At 43.3% G+C, this 22,871-nt stretch overlaps 1 long non-coding RNA gene and 1 pseudogene across 1 annotated transcript in view; both read right to left on the reverse strand.

Moving 5' to 3' along the window:
- The window catches only part of LOC141132961 (uncharacterized), a 45,201-nt gene that overhangs the window by 15,500 nt on the left and 6,830 nt on the right, over window positions 1-22,871 (reverse strand). The gene's annotated exons all lie outside the window — the stretch shown is intronic.
- On the reverse strand, window positions 14,112-14,276 carry LOC141124340 (U2 spliceosomal RNA; annotated as a pseudogene).

Here is a 22,871-nt window from a genome sequence, read left to right on the forward strand (position 1 = left end):
AGTACAGTGTCTGACATTCATCTCAAACCAATACATCCTGTGGCAGAGGATTGTACGGGTTTTATTCCAAATAAGTCTATGGCAGAGACTTTTGTTCGTGCTGCGTACTGGCTGCTAGGCAAGTGAGAGAGGCCTATCCAAAGATTGAATTCAACTCCAAGTGTTCAATTCCAAAGAATGTTCTAAAGAGTACTAAGGAAAGGTATTTGAGCTTCCCTACAGCTTTCCTTCTGCCTCTTTCCTGCTACTTCCTTTATTACTGGTTCATTAAAGCATTGTAAAATATACTCAAGTGTTTGGTGTCTACATCGTCCAGATGTAAACTCAACGGGACCCTAGACCCGTTGCCGGTGAAACAGAGGTATCGAGAGTGAAGGTAACAGCCCGCTTAAAACCAGCAGCTCCACCGAGAGTTAGTGCTACATGTGGGGGCGTCGTCCGGGATTTGTTGGCCATCAGTTCTCGCAACCTGGAGAAGTTTTTCACCGGGAGATTACGGTGAGAGCTGGACTTTGTCAATTTCTCAGGAGAGGAAGAGGTTAAAAGTTGCAGGACTTTATTTCTGACTGCGTAGGTGGCGGGCGCCAGAGAAAGCCCGGGAGCTACGTGATCAGAAGAACAAGTGGGAGGAGCCTAGCCTACTTGATACCGCGTGGGATGCGTGTGTGTGTTGGCGCCAGAGAAGAAGAGAGGCCTCGTGATCGTGCTGAGAAGATCAGAGTGTGGCCATGTCTTTTTCGGTGATGCAACCGACTGTGGGGCCTAAGATGTTCACTACCAGCACCGCTGCGGGTGCTATGCTGACCGGAACCTTGCTTATGGATATTCGTCTGAGACCGCAGGGGAGGTTGGTTCTTTATACAGTTGGAGATGTTGAAGGACTGGGCATGCTTTGCCACAAGTGTGAAGGACTGGTCATACATCTCCGTACATTTGTTCGCTGCTCGCAAATGTGGAGAATATTTGTTTGTGGTGGAGCAACCTACCATGTCGCCCCATGCTTATCGTATGGACTGGGCTACAAGTATCACCACAGTAGAAGCTGCTACTACTGCTGAAAAAGAACGGCAGGCCGTGATTTCGCCTGTTGTCACCGCAAGTGTTCCTGAGAGAGATATTGCGGTAACCGACTCATCAGCGGACATTACCCTGATTTCTGCGTCCACTACGCCTATCCCTATTGTACCTGTCCAGAGGTACTTGGGATACGTATAGGCTTCCCGCGGCCGTGGTCGAGGCCTACCCCAGAGACTGCCCGAACCGGAGAAGTCCACGTCGGGAACGGGTGAGAGTTCACAGGGGAATGTATCTGGGACTTTGTGTAAATATTTACCGGCAGAAGAGTTGAGAGATTCGGAGACAGATTCCATGTCGAATCTCTCCGGTGATGATGATTTATTTGAGACAATGTCACAAGAACTGTTATGAGATCCCAGGGTGAAGACGTTGCTTCAGCCTTGACTTTCTCGGAATGGACAGCCCTGGATTCTGGGAGAGCATCACCTTGTCTGGAGCCACACTGTACTGTTGGGGAGACATTGCCTAAAGTTATTACTTTGTTGCCGACTACCGTCGGGTCTATGGTGAGCAAGTCATTGAACTCTTGTGTTTCCCCTGGTTTGGGGAAAAATAGATCGTTGCCCAAACTTGCACGTTTACAGAGAATGCTTAATAAACGTGTGGCCAGGGAATATGGTTTGGAGTACCCATATGTTACCCAGGACATTATGCAAGAGATTGAAGCTAACCGGGAGCTTTGGTACAGTGAAGCTGTTTGGGACTATTTGTCTGTGCCTAAGCCTTTCCGGAAAACTGGATGTTCTGTTGCTATGGATGAACGCTTCAGTTGGTGTTTCCTACACTGGAACTCTGGTCGGCACATCTATGCTGACAAAGTGGTCATTTGCAGACCAGGAAAAGATGACATTGTGTACTTTATTACTACAGTGGATAAACAAGGAAAATCACTGACATTGCCAGATCCTCGGTTCTACTGGTGATTATGGATAAAGAACTATGGGGTATGTAGATAGACAGTGTCAGCGTTTAGAGATCTTCGTGATCAAGATTTGATGTTCATCTCAGTGTTTCTAAATCCAAGGACTTCTTTTTGCTAGCTGGATTTCCTTATTGAAAGGATGTGATTTTTCTAAAAAAAAAAAATATATATATAGGGATGGACTTCTAAAGTTTCTTTAGTTTGTTTCTTTAAAAGGAGAAAATATACGGGAAGAAAGTGTAATTCTCCTGCTGGAATGAGACTGCTTCTAAACTGTTATTGAGGGAATTGTACATATTTAGTGTGTGTCTGACTTTGTTTTTTTCAGGAGCAATTGGATCCTCCATCAAGCTGTTAGGATTTTCAGCTAGATAGATAGTGGGGTTGTGACAGTCATGATGTGATTTTGTTTGCGGATGTGAACATACTGTTATATAAATGTTAAAACGGTATATCTCTATACTGTCTTTCCTTCTTCTTTGCCCTAATCCAAGTTTTAAGCTCCAATACCTGCTCTCAGGCTTGGGAGTTATTATTATTTTTTCTGACAGACGTTGAGGACAACGTCTATTGTAGTGGGGGGAGTATGTAGCGCTGGTAGATTTTCAATCTACCGCTGATAGGCAAATTTTGTGGGTTGCTTGTTAGGTGAAGTTAGATTTGCCTCTGTTCCAGCTTGGCTGAGTTGCGTGTAAGTTCCACACTGTGCTGGTGGGTGTCGTTGTCACCATGGGCTGGTGTTGGAAAGGCAACGTGTTGAAGCGTATGTGTGCTCCTCTGTCCCGGAGACAACTCGGTGGAGGTGGTCCTCTGAGTTGCATTCTGGGAGAGGGTATTTATGGGACAGACGCCATGTTTGGGGGTTCGTTTTCAGGCACCTGCTGGCCCTCCTGGCCGACAGGTATGCGTTAGGAGTACCACCTCGTGGTCCTCCGATGGGGAGGCCCACACGGCTGCAGCGTGTGGGTGGGCCCAGAAGCCTGTCTGGGGCCTACCACAGCAGCAGAGGAATGGTCCTGAGCTGTCTATCCTGAGTGAAGAAGCTGGACAACCGAGGAGATCCCAGAGGAGGACCCGTCATGGAAGGATCATGCAGAGTGCTGGTCTGGAGAGGGGCCTGGTGACTCGGTTGGAAGACGTATCCTGAAGTAATCTTACTGCATAGTACTGCCGGGTTGGCTTAAAAGTTCAAGTACTGTATCTGACATTCATCTCAAACCAATACATCCTGTGGCAGAGGATCGTACGGGTTTTATTCCAAACAAGTCTGTGGCAGAGACTTTTGTTCGTGCTGCGTACTGGCTGCTAGGCAAGTGAGAGAGGCCCATCCAGGCGGGCAAAGATTGAATCCCATAAGGAGAGTGCATTCAACTCCAAGTGTTCAATTCCAAAGAATGTTCTAAAGAATACTAAGGAAAGGTATTTGAGCTTCCCTGCAGCTTTCCTTCTGCCTCTTTCCTGCTACTTCCTTTATTACCTGGTTCATTAAAGCATTGTAAAATATACTCAAGTGTTTGGTGTCTACATTGTCCAGAGGTAAACTCAACGGGACCCTAGACCCGGTGCCGGTGAAACAGAGGTATCGAGAGTGAAGGTAACAGCCCGCTTTAAACCAGCAGCTCCACTGAGAGTTAGTACTACACCTCTATTACTTTTCTGGGGACAACCCAATATTTGGGATTTTCTTTTACTTTCACTTTCAATGATTATGGTAAACAGTACAAATAGAGAGGGGGAATCTGCTTATCGGGGGCAAAGACAGCAATAAAAACTGACAGATGTTCTAATTCTATTCCTCTCTATCCAAAACAAAAAAAAAGTTTTACCTTTAGTTATACTTTAAAGTGGTTGTTTTAAAGGTTTTTTTTTTTTTAAATAACAAACATGGTATACTTACCTGCTCTGTGCAAGGGTTTTGCACAGAGGGGCCCCGATCCTCCTTTGCTGGGATGCCCCGGCAGCGCTCCTAGCTCCACTTCTTCATCGTATGCCCCCACGACGAGCCGCTTTCCCTGGGGGCACCCATTGACACAGACAGCAGGACTCGGACCCCATCCCCCCCCCTGCTTCCATGTCACTAGATTTAATTGACAGCCAATGGCTCCCGCTGCTATCAATCAATTCAATGAGGACCCGAAACAGTGGCTGGAGTCGCTGGGCTCATGAACAACGCTGGAATGATCAGGTTCAGGTAGGAAAAAGGGGAGGGGCTCTGGGGGCAGCTGAGGCACAGAAGGTTTTTCACCTTAATGCATGGAATGCAAACAGGTGAAAAACCATGAGACTTTAAAACCTCTTTAATGTTTATGTTTTAAATGTTTAAAATATAAATGTTTTTGTTCATTTCGAAAAAATTAACACTACTAAAATTAAGTAAAACTATGTTCTTTTTTCTTTTTTTGCCCTTAAATATCAAATATACATTTCTATATTTAATAGTAATTATAAAAAAAAAAACTTTGAATACAACACTACCAAAGAAAAACCTTCTTTGTCCAAAATCCCAATATATGCCTCACTTCTCTATCACAAGTAATAAAGCTATTGTTAAATTGGTGATATGTGAAATAGCTGATATGTGAAAATTAATCTGGAATCTAACTGGTTAAATTCTGCACTCTGAACAGGGCAGCCATCAGATATTTTTTGGCCCCTTATACAGCTTTAGGCCTGGGCCCCCTGAGCCTGACCACCATTGCCCAGGGCTTGCCCACGGGCCATCCCACCAAATTTACACACCGGCCACCTCACCTGTACGTACTCAGCCCCCCCAATCCTGTATATATGTCAGCCCCCCACACCTGTATATATGTTAGCAGCCCCACCCCCCCACACCTGTCTATATGTCAGCCCCCCTCACGTCTCCTGTATATATCTCAGCCGCCCCCCACAACTGTATATATGCCAGCCCCCCCACACCTGTATATATGTCAGCAGCCCCCCCCACACCTGTCTATATGTCAGCCCCCTCACGTCTCCTGTATATATGTCAGCCGCCCCCCACACCTGTATATATGCCAGCCCCCCACACCTGTATATATGTCAGCAGCCCCCCCCCCCCACACCTGTCTATATGTCAGCCCCCTCACGTCTCCTGTATATATGTCAGCCGCCCCCCACAACTGTATATATGCCAGCCCCCCCACACCTGTATATATGTCAGCAGCCCCCCCCCACCTGTCTATATGTCAGCCCCCTCACGTCTCCTGTATATATGTCAGCCGCCCCCCACACCTGTATATATGTCAGCCCCCCCACACCTGTATATATGTCAGCCCCCCCACCCCACACCTGTCTATATGCCAGCCCCCCTCACACCTGTATATATGCCAGCCCGCCTACCTGTAAATAAATGTCAGCCCCACACATACACACATCTGTGAACACACAAGCCTCTGGCCCCTCCCTGTACACAAACAGCCCCCCTCCCTTTCCTTCACAGACCCTAATTTTAAAGGAAATCTTCCTACCTAGTCCCAGCTTGTTTTCACAAAGCTGACACGTTTCTGACACAGAGGAGCACAGTACAGGCAGCTCACACGAGGGGTGCACATGCACATAGGAGCCAGAGGTGGCAGTAAAGAGCTTGATGTCTGAACTGAATGACATATAAATCACATAACCGAAGCACACAAACCCGGAAGTCAGACGGGGGGAGCATGTCAGCCCTTCCATAGGCACAAATAGGGTGCGACTTGTCATGCGTCATGTCATTGTCAAAACGCATGACAAGTTGCACCGGTTTGAATGGGGGCTGAACCTCTTGCGACCAGCCACCGTCATTATACTGCGGCAGGTCGGCTCTCCTGCGCAAACCGCCGTAGGTGTATGTCGGTCTTTGCACAGGGGATAGCGGGCACGTGCCAGCGAGTCCAACGGACTCGATGTCAGCCGGCGACCCGCGACTGCGGTGTACAGAGGCAGAACGGGGAACTGCCTATGTGAACATGGCAATTCCCCGTTCTGCCAGATGACATGTCAGAGATCTACTATTCCCAGTGATCAGGAACAGCATGTCATGTCCCTGGTAGCCCATCCCCCCTACAGTTAAAACACACCCAGGGAACACACTTAACCCCTTATCGCCCCCTAGTGTTAACCCCTTCCCATCCACTATCATTTTTACATTGATCAGTGCATTTTTATAGCACTGATCAATATAATAATGTCACTGGTCCCCAAAAAGTTTCATTTGGGGTCAGATTTGTCCGCCGCAATGTTGCAGTCCTGCTAAAAATCGCAAATCACCGCCATTACCAGTAAAAACAATAAAAAAAAAAAAAAAGTCTCTAAATCTATCCCATAGTTTGTAGATGCAATAACCTTTGCGCAAACCAATCAATATATGCCTATTGCGGTTTTTTTACCAAAAATATGTAGAAGAATATACATCAGCCTAAACTGAAGAATACATTTGTTTTTTTATAATTTTTTTTGGATATGTATTATAGCAGAAAGTAAAAAAACATTTTTTTTTTCAAAATTGTCGGTCTTATTTTGTTTATAGCGTAAAAAATAAAAACCGCAGAGATGATCAAATGCCACCAAAAGAAAGCTCTAATTGTGGAAAAAAAAAGGACGTCAATTTTGTTTGGGTACAGCATCGCACGACAGCGCAATTGTCAGTTAAAGCGACGCAGTGCCATATTGCAAAAAATGGCCTGGCTATTAAGGGGGAAAATGCATCCGGGACTGAAGTGGTTAAAAGAGAAGTAAAGGATTTTTTTTTTCAGATTCATACTTACCTAGGTGGATGCTGCATCTGTCCCCCAGGCACCTCTACACTAAGAACCGAGCGATCGAACACAGCCGTTCGCTCAGTTTTCAGTGCTCAATGAGCAGAGAGCTGCAGACTGTCAATCACAGCTCTCTGCTCTTCCCCCTCCTCGCTCATAGGAGTGCTGAGCTGTGAAGGGGCGGGGGTGGCCAGCTCAGGTTCTTAGCGGCCCGCTGAGAGCTTGAGCAGGGTGTCAGTCCAGGCACCTGGCATATTCAGACTTTATTGTCATGATGACGCGGCGCCTGGACTGACATCTGTGACATCAGCAGAGAGCGGACTTCAGCCCGCTCTCTGCTGAAAATGGGTCACAGGAGTGCAAAACGAACTACACTCCTGTGATCCATAGGAGAAGTACAGCCAAACGAGCTTTAGCTGGACTTCCCCTTTAAAGTGATTGTAAAGGTCATTTTTTACCGTGTTTGCAGGATGGAGGTGTGTGTGCTTTTTACTAAGGCAGGCCATGTGCGGTTCGAATCTCGGTCCATGTATGGGCAGGCTGAATGTACCAAGTTGATCGATCAATTTGAGTACAACCAGCATGGTAGATTTACCAGCTATTATCGCTAGTGGCTGTAATATTCACTGTCTTTTCCCGGCGGGGACAGCTGATCACCTAGGTGCCGATCTGTAGAAAAGAAATAGAAGTGCACATTGGACAGCCAACCCAGTTTCTAGTATATTAGAAAGGCTTCAGCTTCATCTCCTCCCAGAACTACGCCCCCCTAATGCATTTAACCTGCTCGTGGGCTTACTTGACCTCTGTGATTAGGAATGTTCAATGTTCATGTATTCTTTTCAACAGATTAAGGCTACTTTCACACTGGGGCAGGGGGGGGGGTGTGTTAGCGGTAAAGCGCCGCTAGTTTTAGCGGCACTTTACCGCTGTTATAGCAGCGCTTTTCGGCCGCTAGTGGGGTGCTTATACACTGCTCCAGCACCGCCCCCAAAGACGCTGCTTGCAGGATTTTTTTTTCGGTCCTGCAAGCGCACCGCCCCAGGGGGGCTTAAGAGGCGCTTTTCAGGCGCTATTTTTAGCACTAAAATGCCTGAAAAGCGTCTTATGCCACGTACACACAACCGGACTTTCCGGCAGAAAAGGTCAGACGGAATCATTCCACTGGACATTCCGATCGTGTGTAGGCTTCATCAGACTTTTTCTTTAGAAAATTCTGACGGACCTAGAAATAGAACATGTTTTAAATCTTTCCGATGGAATCAATTCCTATCGAGAAAACCGTTCGTCTGTATGCTATTCCGACGAACCAAAAACGACGCAAGGGCAGCTATTGGCTACTGGCTATTGAACTTCCCTTTTCTAGTCCCGTCGTACGTCATTACGTTCTAAACGATCGGGTGTGATCGTGTGTAGGCAAGTCCATTTCAGCGGAACTCCCTTGAAAAAACCGCCAGATTTATTCTGCCGGAAAGTCTGGTCATGTGTACGCAGCATAAGTGTTTTTTTATATGTGCGGTAAGAGGAAAAAAGTACATACTTATTGATCCTGCCTGAAATCCAGTGTGCTCACACAACTAAAGACAGGTAAACTGCAATATATTATAATTTTTTCCTAGGTTTAGATATAATGTATTAAATCTCCCTTGTATATATACTATTTTGGGGGGGGGGGGGAGAAAAGGCAGTACCATTTTAACTACTTGCCACCGTCCAGTAGTTGTAGTGCGAGCAGGGTGGCAGCTCCAGGCCAGGAGACGCACATGTACGTTGCAGCCTTTCTTCCGGGTTTGGGGGCACACATGCGCACACTGTGATTGGACACAGCCCAAGTTTGGCAGCTGATTCCAGGGAATGATTTTGACCAATCACACAAAGAATTCTGTGTTTATAAAAACACTGAACTACAGCGATAGGGAAAAAACAGATAGATAGTAAAGTAAAAGCAGCGCATATTACACATTGTTAGGCACATGGTTAACCCTTTGATTACCCCTAGATGTTAACCCCTTCCCAGCCTCATTAGTACAGTGACATATTATATTAGTAGCACTAAACACTGTATTAGGGTCACTATTGATGTCAGTGTCAGTTAGTGGACCTCTCATCCAGCTAGCATAAAATTGTTTATTATTTTTACTATCAATATTCGGATTGATCACTGATGGACATGTGAGGACGTGTGACGTGTGACATGGTGGGCGGGCTCTGCTCAAGTGCTGCTTCCAGCGGGGGGGGAGACGCCGACCTTAGCTGGTCCCCGGCTGATCCCCCAGTTGAAACGCCAGCCAGGCGGACTGAGGGGGAGAGCGGTGGGGATGGAGTGGATCCTCGGACGGTGGTAGTGAGGTGGCCGAGCGGTGGAGTGGTGGGAGGAGACGGCAGATGCTCAGGCATTTCGCCTATTCCTGCGCTTCTGATGGGCTGGAGGTCTCATACATCAGCTGCACTAGACAGGCAGATGGGCAGACGATCCCCGCCCCTGGGAGAAATTGGAGAAACAGCGCCAAGCCCACAGCTATGGTGTTAAGACTCCTTATGCTACAGTGATAGCAGATAACAAACAAACTGCAACTTGTCTATGTGAACAGAGAGGCAAATATCATATAAACACTGTACAGGCATACCCCACTTTTAAGTGCACAATGGTGTTTATTTACTAAAGCTGGAAAGTGCAAAATCAGGCTCACTTCTGCATAGAAACCAATGAGCTTCTAGGTTTTATTGCCAAAGCTTAATTGAACAAGCCGAGGTTAGAAGCTCATTGGTTTCTATGCAGAAGTGAGCCTGATTTTGCACTTTCCAGCTTTAGTAGATAAACCCCATTGGGTACTTAAAAGTGGGGTATGCCTGTATAGACATTGCAAAAAAGGAGAGAACCCAGGGAGGTAGGACGGGGACATTGTTATTTGAGTGGTAAGGGACTTCTAAGCTTTTCAGTTGGATGCCTTGTCGGTGTATTGGAAATGGCGCCAGGTAAACCGCGTACAAAAGCACAGAGCGTTACTCCATGTTCCTCTCCTACATCAGCAGCAGGAAAGACAACAGGGAAGTCAACAACAAAATCCCCAATAAAATATCCACAAATAGGAGTATCAGCAGAGACTCAGACTGCGATAGAGGAATCAGAGATAGAGCGGGCACCGTTTGGTAAAGATATTATGAATGCTATTAAGATAAGCAGCGAGGCTCTTATAATAAAAATTGATGCCCTAGCAGCTGATGTCAGTTTAATAAAACATGAGTTTGACAGAATACAGCAAAGGATGTCAGAAATGGAAACACCGGGTGGCAAAGGTAGAAGATGAATTAAAAACGGACAATAGAGAATGGCATATAATGAAAAAACAAATAATGGCATTACAGGACAGAGCAATTGGCACAGAAAGCCGTTTGAGAAGAAATAATATTCGGATTGTGGGTTTACCAGAACGGGCGTAAGGAGATAATCCAGTGGATTTTTCAGAAAAATTATTGACAGACATCCTTGGCCTTATAAATAGGTCTCCAAAATTTGCAATAGAGAGAGCACATAGGATTTCTTTCCATCTCCCAAAACCAGGGGTACCTCCCTGTCCGTTTCTGATGCGTTTATTAAACTATATAGAGATCGGGATCAAATTCTATCAGCAACTAGGATAAAGGTGGACATACCATATGAAAACATTAAGTTATTATTTTTCCCAGATTACCCCCCGGAGATACAACAGCAAAGAAGAGCTTATACTGAAGCATGGTGAAGACTCAGAGAGAAGGGGTTAAAATTCAGCCTTCTATATCCCAGCAAATTAAGGGTAATTGATGGGACACACACATGTTTTTTTGAAACACCAGCTGCTGTGGCAGAGTGGTTGGACACTAGAAAATCGCAATTTGATAAATTTGTTTCAATTTTTTTCTTCTTTTCTTTTTTTTCAACACTTTTAGCAAATTGAAGAGGACGCTTCTTTTTTTTTTTTTTTTTTTTTTTTTTGTGGGGGATGTGAAGATATATATGGAATAATGAAGTAATAAGAAATTAGTGATATGACAGCACATGGGGAGAGGGGAAAGAGGGAAGGAGGGGAGAAAAAGAGAGGGGAAAATAATGTGGTCTTTAGAGGTCTATATGATGAAATTACACGTGGGAATATACAGTTTTCAGTTAATTAACAATTAAATTTTTTATTTTTTTTTGCGAGGACACATATTAAATAATGAAGTGAGTGATATAGCAGCACAGGGGAAGGGGGGAGGGAGGGTGAAGGGAAGAGGAGGGAATAATGTTTTTTTTTTTTTTAGTTTGATATGATAAGACGGTATGATGAAATGACACGGGGGAATACACGGTTAGGCTGGATTCACACCTATGCATTTTTAGTGCTTTTTGCATTTTGCAGATTTGCACTACAGAACGTGTTCCATAGGAGACAATGTTAAATGGACTCTAGTGCAAATCTGCAAAATGCAAAAAGCACTAAAACTGCATAGGTGTGAATCCAGCCTTACACGGTGTTTGTTGTGGTGGGGTTAAGCTGAGGTATGATGGATATCAGATTCTTTTTTTTTTTTGGATTGAGTTGGGTTATGTTGGGTACTGAGTAAAGAATAGATACTACGGTCAGTAAAAAGGGGATAGGAGAAGTTCCTCCCCACTCCCATTCATGAATGGATGGGGCTGCACACTAGAGAAGGGAGTGGAGAGGGATAGGGTCGGATGGAAGGAAGGAGGTGAAGTGAGTGTAAGGGGGGAGTATGTATTGGTGCAACAATGGTGTGGTTTAAGGACCCTATGGATGCTTCTTGTAAACACCAGGGGGCATAAGACATGGTGGAGGAACATATCCCTCCCAGACTTTTGGTATAATGTCAGGTAAAAAAGATAACTGCTATTCGGTACTATCCTGGAGTGGTCGAGTATTAAATTTGAAGATCAAACAAGCACTAATGTTTCAATATATAAGAAAATATAGTCCCCAGTTGATTATACTTCAGGAGACACATCTAATGGGAAAAAAACTAATAACATTAAAAAAAGCTTGGATATATATGGCTATATACAATTGGACAACAGAGGTATATTACAGTAGCAGTATATATTCCACCCCCGTTTTCTGTGGAAGTTATGAATGAGATAATGCAAAAAATGATTCAGTATCTTCCAGCAAAGTTACTGCTTATTGGAGATATTAATTTGGTCCTATCCCTCCTAGGGAGCTTTTGGTCTATCCAAAACCTCCCTAGGCGATAGGGGTAACAGAGATTTGGAGATGGAGGAACCCAGAAAAAAGAATTGACTCCTGCTTCTCTACCTGCTATAAAACGGCGTCCAGAATAGACCTAGCATTTGCCGATCCCGCAATGTTAGCAGACAATGTGGAGGCTGCATATCTACCGAGTGGCCTTTCAGATCATTCTCCGTTATTTTTGTCGATACGTATCCCTACTCCGAGGCATGCATCACTGTGGAGATTAACTCCGCAGTGGGTGTTATACCCAGAAATAGCGTAAAAAATTACATCCATATTAACGGAATAATGGGATGATAATGCGGGATCGTCCTTGGTGGAAATCGTTTGGGATGCATTCAAAGCGTATCTGCGAGGACAATATATCTCAAATATTTCAGCGGTTAATAAAAAACAGAAGGCTAGGATGCAGGAGCTGCAAATGCAGACAGAATTTCGGAAGGAAAAACATGGTCAAGATTCTATTGGTACTAATTTCGATCTAATGATGGCCCCACAAAGAGATTTACATCTGCATATGGAGGAAATAACAAGGCTAGAATTATACAGAAATAGACAAAAAAATTTTGAGCAAGGGGATAAAAGTGGGAGGTTTTTGGCGAGATTAGCACAACAAGAATATCAAGCTACAACTATATCAGAAATTGAGACTTTAAAAGGACAGAGAGTGAAAGAACGTGAGGAGATATTGGAGACCTTCAGAGAGTATTGTAGTTTGTTACATGCCTCTTCTCTCCCCTCCAACTTCCGCCCGGGGATTATGGCGGACCTTTTGGACCGGGTAGCCCTTGGGTGGTTGTCGGACAGGGAGAGGGCGGCATTGGTCTTCCCAATTACAAGCGAGGAGATCATGAAAATGATACATACATTTTCAGGGGAAAAGGCACCAGGTCCAGACAGAATTCCTGTAGAATTCTATAAAAAATATGGAGCTTTAATAGCCCCAAAACTCGCAGAAGTATTTACAAGTGGGTTATTGAAAGGGGCCCTTCCAGACTCAATGAGAGAGGCACATATAAAACTTTAATATATAAAGAAATGAAGGATCCAAAATGATGTTCCTCATATAGGCCAATAGCACTATTAAATATAGATTTTAAAATATTGACAAAAATATTAACACTAAGATTACAACCCCTGCTTAGAAATATTATAGATTCAGACCAGACAGGATTCATGCCACAGAGAACAACAGATGATAATCTATGTAGGTTATATACAAATATACATACTCATCACATACTCAGGATCTATGACAGTGGCCTTCCTAGACATAGAGAAGGCCTTCGATACAATTGAATGGCCTTTCTTATGTGAAATACTTAGAAGGATGGGATTCCCATTAGTATTCATTAAATGAGTACAAATAATATATAGGAAACCCATGTCAGCGTTTAAACTGGGAGGAAAGCTATCATCGTTTTTCCAGCTATATAGAGGCACGAGGCAGGGCTGCCCTCTCTCTCTCTGGCACTCTTCGCGATAGCAATAGAGCCAGTGGCAGAGGCTCTTAGGACTTTGCCAAATATTCAAGGACTCTGAGTGGGGGGGCTGGAAGAGAGAGTAGCCCTGTATGCCGATGATATGCTGTTATTTTTGAGAGATGCAGGTCCATCTCTGGAAGGAGTCTTAGAATTACTAGATAATTTTTCATTATTTACAGGGCTTAAAGTAAATTGGGGTAAGTCTATATTATTTCCCATTGACCAAGGAGCACAAGATACAGCGGCTCCAAACTCCCCATTAAAATGGGTAACGGAATTGAAATACCTTGGCATAATAATATCTTGACAGGCTGAAGATTTTCGAATGTTGAACTTGGATCCAGTAATACAGGAATTTAGGAAGAAATTAAAAGTATGGGAAATGCTGCCCCTGTCGCTATTAGGACATATAAATTTAATAAAGATGAAGATTCTTCCTAAATTTCTATATTTGTTTAGAAATTCTCCACAATGGCTGCCCAAAAGTTTTTTTACACAGCTGCATGGTATGTTTTCTGTCTTTATATGGGCAAACAAACCAGCTAGAATTAAATTAAGCTCTCTTATGCGACCGGTAGCACAGGGGGGATTGGCTTTCCCAGACCTTTATAAGTACTATTTAGCTACACAGTTAGTGATGGTGGGGCGATGGCTGAACCCTGATGTGCTTGACTCACACAATGTTGGAAGCAGCAGTCCTTTTTGTTTTGTTTTTTTAGCAAGCTCTTCTTCCATCTCCCTGTTCTAAAAATCCATTTAATATATGGTCCCCAGATAGGGGACGTATCAGATATTAAACTGATAAGAACAGATTTTTTGATTGAAAATGTATACTTTATTTTGCAAGAAAATATACAAAAAATAAATACTTAAACAGGGTACATTCTGTACTGCGACGCAGCGCATAAATACACTACATAACAATACATTGCCAAGCATACAAATAAATTACATTCATCCTGCGGTATGATGCCTAATGTGTTGTGCAGAGTAGTAATACCCCGAAACATCACATCATGCATGACGCCGCATTACCCTGAAAGCAGTACTTAAAAAAAAAACATTTCGCAAAAAGTCCAGTTATACAGTCAAATAACATTCAAATTGGCAACGGGTGTGATGGGGGGGGTGGAGAAGGTGGGGTAGGGGAGGGAGTAAAGAGTTCACAGGCCCGAAGCTTTATTTGAACTGCCAAAGGATACACGGGTGGGAGGGGGGGGGGATGGGGAAATCTTCAGACCTCCTCTTCCTCCTTGAAGTCCATCAAGTGATAGTCTCTGAGCAGACTGTGAACCAGTCTGCGGCAGTCCTCGATGGACATCCTCTCCCGCTGGTGGATGAGGCGCTTTCTGGCGCACCATAAAGCGTCCTTAAAGCAGCACAGCACCCGCCAGGCACCGTCAATGTCCTCCTGTGAATGAGTTCCACAGAAGAGTCCGTTCAACACAGCAAAGTGTGTGATAGCAGTCTGTGGTACAATGTTGGAAGCAGCAGTGGTCCAATCGGTGGAGGCACTTCAGGGATTGCTATACAGGGGGCTAAAATCCAGGCGGGATTTGACCCCCTCAATGACAACAACAATAAAAATATGGAGAGCTGCCGTAGTAAAAGAGGGACACTCGAAAACGAATCTATCCCCAAATACCCCATTATGGAGAAATCCCGAGTTGCCATATCTAGACTCTATTCAAGATCCAGGACCATATTTGGGGTTAAAAAGCTATCACAAGTAATACACGGGGAAAAATCTGCCTCATTTGCATAAATGAGGCAATGTTGGAATATAATGCAGCTTGTCCATGCTTTATTAGCTCACTTCCCTGAGGGTACCCCACAATTAATGTAACTGGGTTTAGAGCAAACGGTAAGGAAAAGAAGTGAAAAGAAGTCAGTTTCAAATCTGTATACTTACTTATCAAGGACTACATTGTCCGAAATAAGCAAATATTGTGAAAGTTGGAAAAGAGATGTCTCAAATTTAGTAGAAGAGAATTGGGAGGAGATATGAAGGTTCCCATTCCAGATATTAGTATCACTCCAAGACAAACCAATACAATTTAAAATAACACATAGGAGTTACTATACACCATATAAGCTATATAAGATCTCCCCATTAAATCCCCAAAATTGTTGGAGATGCGCAGACATGCGAAGAATATTACCTCTACAGGAAAGAGAATACACGTGGGCCTACTACTATTCTATGCAAGAAAGACAATAGTGTTAAGTTGGAGGAAGGTGGAAGCTCCCTCGCTGGTACATTGGAAAAATTTAGTGAATAGTAACTTGCCATTGTATAGGGAGACATATTGTAATAGAGGATATGGGGAGAAATATGTAAGAGTGAGGGCAAGTTGGATAGAGAATCCCATGACGGCTTCAGGATAAACAGGGTATGAAGAGAGGATAAACCACACCATAGAATAAAGGGGGAGAAATTAATGTATAAAGGTTATTTGTGTTGGATTAAATAAATGTTAGTGGAATTTTATGGAAGCTCCGAAGAGAGCAGATAAATGTAAGTTGTGAAATGTATATTTTGTATGGGGAAAAAAAAAAGAAAACTAATAAAGAGATTTAGGAGAAAAAAAATATTGGGATTAATCGATACCATATTCCTTTCTTCTCTATCAATTATGCTTTTGTGTGTGGTGGTTTGCTTACATATACACTATAATACCAACATCAGTACCTGTCTTCACAAATGCTCTTCTGGAAGAATGGTCAAACATATCCATAGACACATTCCTAAACCTTGTGGACAGCCTTCCCAAAGGAGTTGAAGCTGTTTTAGCTGCAAAGGGTGGGCCAACTCAATATTGAACTCTACGGACTAAGAAGGGGATTGTGATTTGACAGGCTGTTGTCCGAAGTTCTTACCGTTAGTACGCTCCTTTCAACAATTGTTTTCCAATTTTCGGCCAACAAATAAATGTTGGATGACAGGCTAGTAAATTTTTGTCAAACGACAGCTCCACGTCTGATTTTCGGATGGTCAGTACACAAATCCGTCACACAAAAGTCGAAAGTACAAACACACATGCTCGGAATCAATGCTCGCCAAACACGAAATTAGCAGAAGGGGCCCAAAGGGTGATGCTCAAGAGCTGAAATTCCTTGTAGTACGTCACTACGTTCGTGTTTGTGGCACGACAATTTGTTTAGTTAGTATGTAACGTTAGTATGCAAGACAAGATCCTGGCACACTCCCTTTTAACAAAAATCAGACGCTCGGTTGTCCAACAACCGTATCGTGTGTACAAGGCTTAAAACTGGGATGTCATTAAAGTTCATGCGTATGTAAAGGCAGGCATCCCAATACTTTTGGTAATATAGTATATATATATATATATACACACACACACACACACATATACGGTAATCTTTGATAGAGTCACAATGTACTTTTTTTTTCTTATATATTTTTGATATATTGTCTGCATTTATATTTACCATCATACAAATGTTTTTTCTTTATGGCACTTGTCTTTCCTATGATTTTTCTTTCCCTTTCCTCTCTTTGGTTAAGTTTGTATATGCTAATTAAATAAATTTAATTAAATAATTGTGTCCATATGTTTGGTAGGAGATAGTCAGACACTCAATCTGTTGCAGATGCATTTCCATGGGGCGTGCACTTAGATAGCTGGGTCTTAGATATCTCCATTGTTATGACTAAGCACGAGATCTCCAAATGAAAGGCATAACATTTGGCCCTGTTCTGTTGTCTGGCTACGGTGATAATAAAGGATTTTATCTGCTTCAGTTCAATGGTGGCGTGCGGACGATTTTTTCCTTTTGCTTTAGCACCAGATTGCCGCCACACTATCACAGTCCCACTATAAGTTGCTGATCACACCGTTCCCATTATAGTGTCATAACTGCGTAAATTCCAGCATATATACCATAGTTTGTAGATGCTATAACTTTTGCACAAACCAGTTAATATACACTTATTGGGATTTTTTTTTTTTCTTTAGCAAAGACATGTAGCAGAATACATTTTGGCCGAAATTTTTAAAGAAATTTGATCTTTTTATTGGACATGTTTTATAACAGAAAGTATCAAATATTTTCTTTTTCAAAATTTTCAGTCTTTTTTCGTTTACATCACAAAAAATTAAAAAACATGATCAAATGCCACCAAAAGAGAGCTCTATTTGTGTGAAAAAAATGATACAAATTTAATTTGTATATAGCGTTCTGTGCAATTGCCAGTTAAAGTAGAAAACCCTCCGGAGCTCAAGGGGGTAAATAAACCCAAATAAATTAGAAATAAGGCAAAACTTTGTTTTTATTTTGCATAAAATAAGGGAGGGTTGTAACTGTCACTTTTTTCCCCTTTGGGTCCCTTTGGGGAGATTTCCATTTACTTTTCAAACCATAGCCAAAACAGGAAGTGAGAGGAAATCCCTCTAAAGTGAGGGATGCCCTGTTGTCACCAGAACTAGTGTTCCTCCATAAGCAGGGCCATCCTAATAGCATCATGGGCCCCTAGGTAATGTAATGCCATTGGGCCCCTACCAGGCTGACCCAAATGTATGCACCTACTCTCAAGAATTTAAGTATAAATAGTTGAAAATTGATCTTACTGAAAGTACTAACAAATATATAAGAAGACATGTCATAAATCATAGACTAAATCAACACAAAATGCACAAGGGGGGGGGGCAAGATACTGGGATCAGGAGGGTAAAGTTCAGGTTGTAGAACACTGGCCATCCCAGGAAAGTTTAGTAAAAAGCATGACTATCCCAACAGATCCGGGACAGTTGGCAAGTATGATGTAATGCAAGATTATCATTGGGCCGCCCCCATGCACCTGGGGCCCCTGGGCAGTGCCCAATGGTGCCCCTGCTTTACAACAGCCCTGCCCATTGGAAAATTTCCCCCTTATTCCTGTTTTGGTGACAACCAAAAATGTGAGACTCTCAGTTTTAACAGTACACAGGATAAATAAAGAGGGTGAATCTCCATAACACGGGCACACAGACAGCAATAAAAACCTGGCAGGTGTTCTGATCCCTCTCCACTCTATCCAAAACTGAAAAAAAAGTTTTGTCTTTAATTATACTTTAACTACAGTTTTAACAAATAAATAGAAGCCTTTGTTTTAGCTTGGAGTCAGTGGTAGTAGTAGAGATGTAGGATTCATATCACTCATGTGTCTTTCCTTCTATATGATGATGAAATGGTGGCTGTTCCCACCTTACCACAAAACCAGGATAACCCGCATTTATGGTGCCTCTGCCCTCTTAGTATAAGCAGATCTTTGCATGACATATCACAGCCAAGACTGTAGAAGCACCAGAAAATTAAGCTGTCAAATAGGTAATTCCTTCTACTGGTAAAGTGCGACTCTGCTTATATATTAAAACAAAACTCCATCCAAAAAGATAAAAATGAATAGTGCATCAAAAGATAAAACAACAAAACCAGCTATTGCTACAATAATTCATACCTCCCAACTGTCCCTGATTTTGAGGGACTATCCCTGATATTGAACAAAGTCCCTCTGTCCCTCTTTCCTCCCTATTTGTCCCTCATTTTGGTCTGATCTATATAGTTGTATATAAGATGGACTTTTTATCTTTCAAAAAGTGTTTTACAGTGCTAAACCTTTCATCCAATTTCTAAAATGCTGCATTTGTAAATTTCAAAAACCAGTATAAAAGAATAGTGGCGATAAAAAAGAACTTGTGGGTTTAACTATGCCTACATACTTTTGCTAATACAGTGCCTTAAAAAGTATTCATACCCCTTGACATTTTCCACATTTTATCATGTTACAACCAAAACCGTAAAATGTATTTTATTGGGATTTTATGTGATAGACCAACACAAAGTGGTGCACATAACTGTGAAGTAGAAGGAAAATGATAAATGGTTTTCAAAATGAGGGACAAATAAATACCTGAAAAGTGTTGGGTGCATTTGTATTCAGCCCCCTTTACTCTGGTACCCCTAACAAAGTGGAACCAATTGCCTTCAGAAGTCACCTAATTAGTAAATAGAGTCCACCTGTGTGTAATTTAATCTCAGTATAAAAACAGCTGTTCTGTGAAGCCCTCAGAGGTTTGTTAGAGAACCTTAGTGAACAAACAGCATCGTGAAGGCCAAGGAACACACCAGCCAGGTCAGAGATAAAGTTGTGGAGAAGTTTAAAGCAGGGTTAGGTTTAAAAAAAAATATCCCAAGCTTTGGACATCTCACGGAGCACTGTTCAATCCATCATCCGAAAATAGAAAGAGCATGGTACAACTGCAAACCTACCAAGACATGGCTGTCCACCTAAACTGACAGGCTGAGCAAGGAGAGCGATCATCAGAGAAGCAGCCAAGAGTCCCATGGTAACTCTGGGGGAGCTGCAGAGATCCACAGCTCAGGTGGGAGAATCTGTCTACAAGACAACTATTAGTCGTGCACACCACAAATCTGGCCTTTATGGAAGTGTGGCAAATAGAAAGCCATTGTTGAAAGAAAGCCATAAGAATTCCTGTTTGCAGTTTGCGAGAAGCCATGTGGGGGACACAGCAAACATGTGGAAGAAGGTGCTTTGGTCAGATGAGACCAAAATTAAACTTTTTGGCCTAAAAGCAAAATGCTATGTGTGGCCGAAAACTAACACTGCACATCTCCCTGAACACACCATCCTCACTGTGAAACATGGTGGTGGCAGCATCATGTTATGGGGATGCTTTTCTTCAGCAGGGCCAGGGAAGCTGGTCAGAGTTGATGGGAAGATGGATGGAGCCAAATACAGGGCAATCTTAGAAGAAAACCTGTTAGAGTTTGCAAAAGACTTGAGACTGGGGCAGAGGTTCACCTTCCAGCAGGACAAGGACCCTAAACATACAGCCAGAGCTACAATGGAATGGTTTAGATCAAAGCATATTCATGTGTTAGAATGGCCCAGTCAAAGTCCAGACCTAAATCCAATTGAGAATCTGTGGGAAGACTTGAAAATTGCTGTTCACAGACGCTCTCCATCCAATCTGACAGATCATGAGCTATTTTAGAAAGAAAATTGGGCAAAAATGTCACTCTCTAGATGTGCAAAGCTGGTAGAGACATCCCCAAAAAGACTTCCAGCTGTAATTGTAGTGAAAGTGATTCTACAAAGTATTGACTCAGGGGGGCTGAATGCAAATGCACACCACACTTTTCACATATTTATTTGTAAAACATTTTGAAAACCATTTATCATTTTCCTTCCACTTCACAGTTATGTGTCACTTTGTGCTGGTCTATCACATAAAATCCCAATAAAATACATTTACATTTTTGGTTGATAAAACATGATAAAATGTGGAAAATTTCAAGGGGTATGAATACTTTTTCAAAGGCACTGTAGGTGTCTCTCGTTCCCATCTCAAAAAGGTGGGAGGCATACAATATTCACATGTAACCGAGAGATTTCCCCAGCAGTACTCTTTTCTTCCACTAGATGTCCTCAGTGTGATGGGCAGCATCATTCAACCTTTTTCTCTGATCTCAGGTCATCTGGGACCCACCCCCAACCTGTGACTGGACAGTGAAAGGAGAAGCAGCACAGTTTATTTCGGTGGTATAAAGGGAGGGCAAGAGGGTGGGACTTTGAATGAAACACGTAACAGCAACTGAGTATGGGGTGGACATGTAAAAAAGTATTTATTGGTACAAAACACTGAAATACATATATAATATATATATATATATATATATATTGTAATAGTCCCTGTCACTGGGAAAAGGGATGGGATCTCTAACCCTGTGTCCATGTCTTATGGAGAGCCAGCAGGTTGTGTGCCCAGGTGCACACAGCCCATATAACGAGGGGCTAGTGAGAGCAGAGGGTGGAGGAAGGTGGAGTGTGTGTAGCTTGTTGCTACTGCTGTGTGAAGACAGACCTGTGTCTGGAGAGTGGTCTGCCCTGTGGGAGTCTGCAGCCTATGTAAAGGGGATTCTTTGCCCAGGGACTGGGAAAGGCTGGCCAGCCTTGAGAGTCGGGGAGACTGAGGAAGCCAGTGAGTCCAGGGGGCTGTAAAGAATTGGCAAATCTGTTGAGAGCAAGCAGAGGAACTGCTGACAAGAGAGCCAGGTGGCTTGGTATGTTTTCCTTACTTTTGGAGTGCTTAATGAAGTTAAACCCCTGCGTGGGAATCCTGAATGGACCTGTTTGCTTTTTGTTTTTTCGGTTTAATAAACGCGGGCTACCAGGCCCTTAACTATAATGCCTGTCTGAGGTGGACTCACTGCACTAAAAACGCATTTATCGCTTGAGCTAAATACCCCAAACATTACAAGTGGTGTTCGAATGCGGGCAGACAGACGGTGAAGTCCGGGTCTCTGCGCCAGTAGTGAGTCATTTCAGGAATTGCTGCTAGCGGTGTGTGGCAGCCAGGCAAACTGCATTGCGCAGAAGTTAAATTGATGAACTGTGTTTGTGTGCATGAGACAGCACAATCTGTGTGTGCACTGTGCAGGTGAGGAAAGCTTGCATGAAGTGAAAAGCAACTTGCTTTAAAGTAACAGTGCTTCATTTTTTGCTGGAAAGCGCAAAAGTGTGGTGGAGTGACTGCAGAGATGAAGCAAGAGTTTGAGCCTGCCGGAGAATATTGCAGACTGTTTTTTGCTACACTTAAAGGGGAAGTGCATGCTGTTGCCCCTGGCAACGCTGGTGCAAGCAGGCCAGCTATTAAGGTGCAAAGTCCCAAGCTTACAAGAGGATGCAATTTGGGAAGCCCTGTCAAGGCTCTGAAGCAAGAGCGCTGTTTTCGGTGCAGAGAGTGGGGGCATGTTATCTCCAAGTGCCCTTTGTCTCAGTCTCCAATACAAGGCGACACGGCCAGACAGAGGTCTGCAACAATGTTTAGAAAGCCTGATTTAAGTCCCAGGAGTGTCCAAAAGGCTTATCAGAAGTTTGACAAGTATGTGGTTGCCCGTAGCAACGGCAGTGATGTCAAGTCTGTGGACTACGCGAGAAACGTATTGCCGACAGAGGATCGTGGCATGTTTAAAGCAACAATGCTTCAAGGAGCGCAAAGTCGCTGTTTTTGGGAGAGTCAGCAAAGTACAGCTGGAAGAGTGCCATCTCCCTTAGCAACAAGGGATCGGGTGTTAACCGGAAGGAGGAGATACAGTGGAGATGTGGAGCGGCATCCCATTAAAGATATGTGTAAAAATGTACCATGCCTGGAATGTGGTCAACTGGGGCATGAAATTTTTTCTTGTCCCAGGTTATGGAACATGCCTGGAGATGTGGTTACTGGGCAGAAGTCTTTGTCTGCAAGCCCAGATTTTTGTGCAAACCTATTTTCAGTCACCTCTGGCAACAGTGAGGAAGTACCTGTTGTGCCTGCAGGGGGTGCTAAGGAGTCAGAAGTGGCTGCTGCAGTTTCATCCCATGGCCACCAGGGAGAGTTAGTCAGTAAAAGTGCGATAAAGG

This window comes from Aquarana catesbeiana, linkage group LG01, assembly GCF_042186555.1.
Source record: "Aquarana catesbeiana isolate 2022-GZ linkage group LG01, ASM4218655v1, whole genome shotgun sequence".
Lineage (NCBI taxonomy): Eukaryota > Metazoa > Chordata > Amphibia > Anura > Ranidae > Aquarana > Aquarana catesbeiana.